The sequence below is a fragment of the Camelina sativa genome, chromosome 9 (genome assembly GCF_030686135.1).
Source record: "Camelina sativa cultivar CO46 ecotype springtype chromosome 9, ASM3068613v1".
Taxonomy (NCBI): Eukaryota; Viridiplantae; Streptophyta; class Magnoliopsida; order Brassicales; family Brassicaceae; genus Camelina; species Camelina sativa.
Window position 1 is genome coordinate 8287216 of NC_141888.1, and position 7951 is coordinate 8295166.

General features: G+C 40.2%; 1 non-coding gene across 1 annotated transcript; it reads right to left on the reverse strand.

Annotated features, from left to right (window-relative positions):
- Positions 1 to 6170: 6170 nt before the first annotated feature.
- Positions 6171 to 6277, reverse strand: LOC147937911 (small nucleolar RNA R71). Its single transcript, XR_015567688.1, has one exon. It is a non-coding gene; the product is annotated as a small nucleolar RNA R71 (small nucleolar RNA).
- Positions 6278 to 7951: the final 1674 nt, after the last annotated feature.

The window sequence follows — 7951 nt, forward strand, 5'->3', positions numbered from 1 at the left end:
CATAAGTAATCTAAGATTACTTAGTGAGTCTCAGGGGTCCCTGCAGAAGATTAGATTCCCAAACCCACCCCAAATCACAAGGAATCAATCATTCACACACAATTATCAATCAGAGAAAGCATGCAGAAGGTAATAAGCCAAGCAAATAACCACAAGCAATCAATCAATGCAACATGCAAAACTTGAATAAAAAGAATAAGTTTTTAAACAAGTTTTACTAGGGCCCAGATATACTTCCTTCCATCCCTTTCTCTTTTATAACTGCATTACAACCACAAGGGCATGTAACATGAATTAAACTCCAACTACACCATCGTGTACAGTCTCGGTCAAGGTAGCGAACCAAGACACCGAGCTCTTCGCAACAACATGCAACACTATTTCAAGGTGCATGTTGAAACGGTTTCACAGGAAAGGACAGTCATATCTCCATTCTTAGTGTGCTCACGGCTAATCGGACCTTTCGTCACGATGCCTCTCACTAAGACCAATTAACAATTAATTTTAAGTTTTATGGTCTTAAAGAACACATAAACTTCAAAGAAAAACAACACTTAACCTCACATGCAATGGATCGATTAAACGGATCAACCTCCACGTTTCAGACTCCACCATGGAATTCACCCCAAACATTTTACTTAAGTTTATGGTTTAAAAACACATAAAACAACAAGTAACAATGTTAAACCTCACATGCAATAGATTAAATGAGCGGATCCACATCCACGCTCATAATCTATCATGGAATTCATCTCAACACTTCACCCAAACAAAATGCAAAACTTCAAGAAAACTACCAAGCAATCAAGAAGATGTAACTATATGCTCATGCAACCCAAATCTAGATCGGGTCTACCAACTCCAAAATAGATTGGATTAATGCTCCCTGAACTCACAGATTTTTGAAGAACTTCAGCTTCTCCAACTCAATCCCTTGCTCGCTTCAACACCTCTTCTCGCCGACTTAGCAACCAAGCGATCAAAGCTTCCCACACTTAAGAAAATTCCTCTCAACTTTTCACTGATCTCTCTAACAGCTTTTGGGCATTCTCTCTTTCTTTCTCTTCTCCAAAATGAGAAGTGGAGATGATATTTATAGAGAGTGAGGGCGAGCTCCTTAGTCCACACGCAGGCGGTTATGTGTCGCCACCACATTAATCCTCCTCACACTTGTCCAAAGTGTGGTGACACCTCTCCTGATGACGTGTCTACTCTCATTCTCCCAAATAAAGTGGCGAGTGGAATCTAGAATATTTCCTCCCACTTTCTCTTATTTTTTATTAAACAATCTCTTAGTAGAATCCCTCCACTAGTGATTAATTAATTAATTAATTAATTAATTAGTTAATTAGTTAATTAATTAATCACCCACTAACTCCTTTTTCGATTTAAATATTCCATTAGTGGATTCCTTCCCACCACCATCACGCATCGCCTCCTAACTGTGGTTCAGTTTCATCGGTCCCTGGTACGCTAATCTGTCCGTTCCGCGTATATCTTTACGATTGACCGTATGACCGACTAATTGGTCTATTTTCTCAAAGGGTGGCTGATCGATCCCCTGATCGACTGCCGGTCGATTGATATCTCTTCGGTTACTCTTTGGTACCTCTTTTCAGTTTAGCCCATCCTTACCTCCATGTCCGTCCGGCCCGTACCACGTTGTGCGGCCAACTGATCTGCCTATCATCCGATGAATTTTTCCTCGGACATCCCTCAGCACTTCTTCTTTACTTCAACCTCTCTTCTCCTTTGAGTCTTCTCCAGGTCATTTCTTTAAGAATCTTTCATCCTGTAGTGAGGGTCACTACATTACTGTGACAACCTGTCCCGCGGACCCCACTAGCCCACCGCTAGCTGCCCCAACGGACCGTCCATGGACCCCACTAGCCCACCGCTAGCCGGCCTAACAGACCCCAAGCTGGCCCTGCAGGGCATCGATCCTAACCCATCACTATGGAAATCCACATCCACCAGTAGGTTATTGGTGCGCCAGGCGTTCCTCGAACCCTGGTCCCCACCCTTTAACAATCTTCCCACAGGACAAGTTGCCACCAATTGAGGTTGTTGGTGGCAACTTGTCCTGTGGAAAGGTTGTTAAAGGGTGGGGACCAGGGTTCGAGGAACGCCTGGTGCACCAATAACCTACTGTGGATTTGGATGAATAGTTCCATTTGCCCAGTGAGGGGTTAGGATCGATGCCCTGCAGGGCCAGCTTGGGGTCCGTTGGGGCGGCTAGTGGTGAGGCTAGTGGGGTCTGCGGGACGGGTTGTCATACTCAATTGGTGGCAACTTGTCCTGTGGGAAGGTTGTTAAAGGGTGGGGACCAGGGTTCGAGGAACGCCTGGTGCACCAATAACCTACTGTGGATTTGGATGAATAGTTCCATTTGCCCAGTGAGGGGTTAGGATCGATGCCCTGCAGGGCCAGCTTGGGGTCCGTTGGGGCGGCTAGCGGTGAGGCTAGTGGGGTCTGCGGGACGGGTTGTCATAATTACCATTAAGAAATTTGTGGTTAACGGTTGAATCTCTAAGAAAATGCTATTTTCTTAATCACAATTGAGATTTAAGAGAATGAAAAAGGATGAAGAAGATGACGAATTTAATAAACAAGCAGAGATGTGATGATTATTATTGATTAGATCGGAGAAGAAGATGAACTGATGAAGTTTCTCCTTCTCAGAATCGCATGAGGCAGAAGTGAAGAAGAAAAGAAACAAAATATCAAATTATCCAATCTATATCTGTATTATTATTTTAAACTATTATATTATGACACCAAAATATCAAATATATATGTATATACATAAATTTCTTTTAACTGTATATATATATAAATGTTTTATTATATAGATTATAAATTAATATTAATATTTTCTTTATTAAAATATTAAAAATTTTGAAAATCCATCATCCTAATCGGTTGAACTAGTGATAACAGGTTTTTCACCCAGGGTATCAATTCCCTATGCAGTTTGTAGTACAAAGGGTTATCAATCCAAATGGTTGTTATGCTAGCAGATGAGATATGATCAGAACTATGCAAGTCAAGCCAAGCAAGAAATGGTTTTGATCTAACAATCCTAAAATAAATAAAAGAAATCAAATAAACAAGAACCACACGACCAAAGCACTCGATGCAAGCATTTGAGTACTGGATCGGGTGGGGGATCGAGTAAACAAAGAAAGTATGAACAACTCGAAGGTGTACACGAAGCTGGTGATCGAATACTAGTTCGGGTATAGGGTCGAGTGATGAATAAAAATGTAAACAATCAAGATGTGAAAAGTCCAAAGGATGGGGTAATCGACTCCTAAGTGTTCCTGACCAGTATAAATGTCCTACATGCCTCAAGCAAATATTTCCTAGACAATGAATCTCTAAGATCTTGTTAAAACACTCTCGTGATAGAAACAATCAACCTTGATCACTTCCCTACCCAACTCTCGTTGGAGAAACATGACCAAGCAGGCAATACAAACCGATTCATTATTGTCAAAAAAACACCTTACACATCTAATCTCTTAGGCTAAGTGAATAAATCTCTAGCATTGATTGATTCAAGCATTTCATCTACATCTCTCGATGGTAAAACACCTTAGATCTAATCTCAACCTCTCGGTCTACTGATAGCATTAAGAACACCAATCTAGAAAGAAATTTATAAAACATAAACAACCAAGCTAAGACATCCTAACCGATCAAGAACACCTATTTGTCTATCCCATCTCTTGAAACTTTATTTCACTACTCAGATTTCATTGCAGAAAACACAAAAGCATAGATATACGAAAATTGCATTGTATTGAAAAATAAAATAGAAGTGAAGAGTACATTGTAGAAATCTAAAAGGATAGCAAAAAGATGTAAAAGAAATCCTAACAAAGTAGAGAAAAAGTGTTTGAGTCGCTCAAGATCTTTCTCAGAAGCTCTCGCTCTTGGTTTGGGTGTCTGCGGCATGCTAGGGCGAGAGGAAGAGGGAGTTTATATATGGAAACCCCTTTAACCTAACTTCCCAGTCCTGCCCGAGAGTCTGCTCGATAAGGTGCACGAGGATGAGGTTGGGTGATATATCATGGTTTTTTGTGGTTTTTAACCATGATATAAGGAGTCTTTTAGAGTCTTTTGATGTGTTTTCTAGGATGTTTTGGAGTCTTTGCAGGTTTTCTAGGATTTTAGCATGGATGGAGCAAAACGGAGCAATTTGGATCGTTTTGAAGCATAAATCTCGAAGAATCAATTTGGACTCTGATCAAAACAAGGGCATCTATCGACACCACTTAGGAGCATCGGTCGACACCCTCTTCAGACGATGAAGAATCACAAATTTGGAAATTTTACAAAGTTTCCCAAAGTTTTCCATATTTGCAACACAAGTCTATGACGTGTTTTAGGACATATAAATAGTATTTTTAGGTTTTACAAACCCTTAAGTTTTATTAAATCAAGTTTTATTTTTCCTGCAACCCTGAGAGATTTTGAGAGCTTTGGAGAGATAGATCTGCTTTGTAGAGAAGAATTCTTGAACTTCCTTTTACTCTTTAATCTCTATTGCTTATTATTCAGAATTATGTTTTGTTCTTCATTGAATATGTCTGAGTAGTTTGCTTGTTAGGTTCAGGGTTTTTCATAGGGTTTTTATGAATTATTAGATCTGTTTATGTAGGATTCATTATCTTTCTAGATCTTCATCTTAGGTTGTTCTTCATATTAATTCTTGATTGATCACATAGAATTAATAACTTAGGAAAATAAATTGATATGAGAATATAATTGATTTTCCTGATAAAACCTTTTGATGAGCAAAATTATTTCTTACAAAGAGATTTGATTTAATAATTTTGTGAACAATCTAAACCTGATTTTATTGCTGATTTTTAACCTAGAATTTTACAAAGAGATTTGGATTTTCTGGTTTTAAATTTAGATAATATTTGCGGTGAGAACTGATTTATTTTACATAAGTGTTTAGAGTTCTAGATCTGTTCTTAATTGCTTGAATCCTAAATAATTGATTGATTTAATATTTCATAATTTCCTGAGAAATTCCCTAGGCCTAGCTTTTTGATCTTCTGAATTTACAACAGCTTTTATTTAATATTTTGCATTGTTTATTTTAATTCAATTTAATCTGTTTAGCATAATTGAAAAACTCTATAATTTATTGTGTAGACTTGTGTCCTTGTGGAATTCGACCCCTAAGTATTACAGTGATCTCTTAATTTGAGAGAGTAGCTCTAGGGTTTAATTTTAGCTTATTAAATTTTGGCGCCGTTGCCGGGGACTCTTTGATCTACCATTAGATTTGAGTTTTTGATTTTGTCTAAATTTTTCTTTTTATTTGAAACTTACACGCTTTTGTTTTCTTTTCTCTTGTGTGTTTCAGGTGTATGCCTAATAAGCCTAACACAAGGAGCAACAAGACTTGTCCAATTTTGGAGCTTTCAAACCAAGAGTTGGAAAAACTTGAGCGTGAGAACCGAAAAGCAGCCAAATCCTTGAAGATGGTTAACACAATCATTCTGATGCGTGATGAGGATGGTGCTTTGAGGGATCAAGAAGGCCACTTACGCAATGAGCATGGCCAAAAGCTTGATGCAGAAGGCAATGTGACTGCTGAACCTGTTGTCAACGAGCAGGCTATCGTGAACCAGCAAGCTGGTGTCGTTCATGAGCCGAACCTTGGTGTCAATCGACACCAACCAGAGGGTGTCGATCAACACCCACCTGCAGCAGACGTACGTGGACCTGCCAACCACGTCCAGAACCCAGTTCAAAGACAGGATCAAAACCGGGACTTGATCAGGACCATTGCTGACTACAACCGGGCGAATCTTGTGTATGAGAACCGGTCTGCTATTGTTCCTCCTCCATTCCAGAGAAATGATTTTGAGCTGAAGCCTGCTTACTTCCAGCTAGTTGGGCAGAGACCTTTCTCTAACCTGCCCTATGAGAAGCCTTTGGACCACATTGAGCACTTTGAGGATCTTGTAACCAGTATCAAGGCTAATGGAGTGACTGTGGATTTCATATTCTGCAAGCTTTTCCCATACTCACTTGCAGGAGAGGCATCTCAGTGGTTGAAGCAGTTGCCAGCTGGATCTTTGACAAATTGGCATGATATCAAGGTGGCTTTCCTCAACCATTCCTATGATGATGCAATGTCAGATGAGCTGAGAGTCAAGATCTCTTCATTCAAGCAAGGACATGATGAAGCTTTCAAGGCAGCCTGGGTGAGATTCAAAACTTATCAGAGGGACTGTCCATACCATGGTTTTTCAAGGGTACAACTGTTGAGTATTTTCTTTAGAGGGTGTGACTAGAAGTATCAGTAAGCTTTGGATGCTGCAAGTCATGGGAACTTCAAGACAAGATTTCCAGAAGATGCTGAAGTTTTGATTGAGAATTTGGCTTCTAGCAATAGCACTAAAAGAGCTGATGCTGAAAGAAAGAGACTGCATGGAGAGTTCGATTCAAACCAGCTAGCTTCTGTTAATGCTAAGCTGGATTCAGTGCATAATCTCCTTGTGGTAAGAAATCTGTTCATTTTGCTGCTGAAGTTGAGACATTTGAGCTAGAGCAGGAGAATACAGAAGAGAATGTCAACTATGTGTATGGAGCTGGGAATCAAGGTTACAGATTCGGTAATCAGCAAGGCAACATGCATTAAAGTGGGAACTCTTCAAGCTACACTTCCAAGCCAGAGTATCAGCAGCAACAACAGAATACCGGTTATACTAGAACCTATGGGAACTCATCCTATCAGTCTCCTCCTCCTAAGAATTCTTCAGAGAGTAGAATGGAGGCCATGCTTGAGCAGCTTCTACAAGGTCAAGAGCAGTTGACAATGACATTCAATGGAAAGATTGACAATGTCTACACTGAGCTGAATGGGAAGATAGATGCATTGAACATTCATGTCAAGAAGCTAGAGAATCAAGTTATTCAGACTAATGGGTCTGTCAAAAGGCAAGAGGGATTCCTCTCTGGGAGAACTGAGTCAAATCGCAAACATTCTTGTAATGTCATATCAGTGAGAGGTGAAGATCAAGGTGAAATTGCTTCTGCAAAACAAGGTGAGAAATCGACGGAGAATTCGACTTCAGACGATGGTGTCGATCGACACCACCTGGGTGTCGGTCGACACTCATCCCAGACAGAACCCGAAACTGCAAAATCTCAGGTTCCAGTAGCTGTTGAGAGGGTGTATAAGCCTAAAGCCCCTTTTCCTAAGCCAAGAAGGTCCAAGCAGGAGCTTGAGGAAGCTAGATGCAAGGCAATGATGGACAAGGTAATGATTGAGATACCTTTGATTGATGCAGTAAAGCGTTCACCACCTCTTAAGCGGTATGTGAAGAGAATGGTATCAAATGGTTTGAACCCTGAGGAAGGAGCTTTGCTAACTAAGGATGTTAGTGCAATTCTGTTAAATCAGCCTGTTCAAAGGAGGAAAGAGAGGAAGCAAGAAGTGGTAGTCTCTGAGAAAGTGAGTGCAGCAATTCAGTGTAGGACTGCTAAGAAGCTACCTGATCGTGGAAGTTTTGTGTTAGATTGCTCCATCTCCACAAGAAGGTTTGCTCACTCTCTTTGTGATCTTGGCTCTAGCATCAACTTGATGCCACATTTTGTTGCTGTGAGACTTGGGATGACAGAATTCAAGCCAACTCAGATTTCTCTTATCTTGGCTGATCGCTCCCGAAGAATTCCTGAAGGTGTTTTAGAGGATATTCCAGTTAAGGTTGGAAACTTCATGATTCCCACTGGCTTTGTGGTGCTGAAGTATGATACAGAGCCTAAAGATCCTCTCACCTTAGGAAGATCTTTTTTGGCTACAGCTGGTGCCATCATAGATGTGAAGAAGGAACGTATAGCACTGAATGTGGATGGTTTGAGTATGAATTTTGAGATGGATAAGCTGAGGAGAGCTCCTACTATTGATGGACAAACTTTT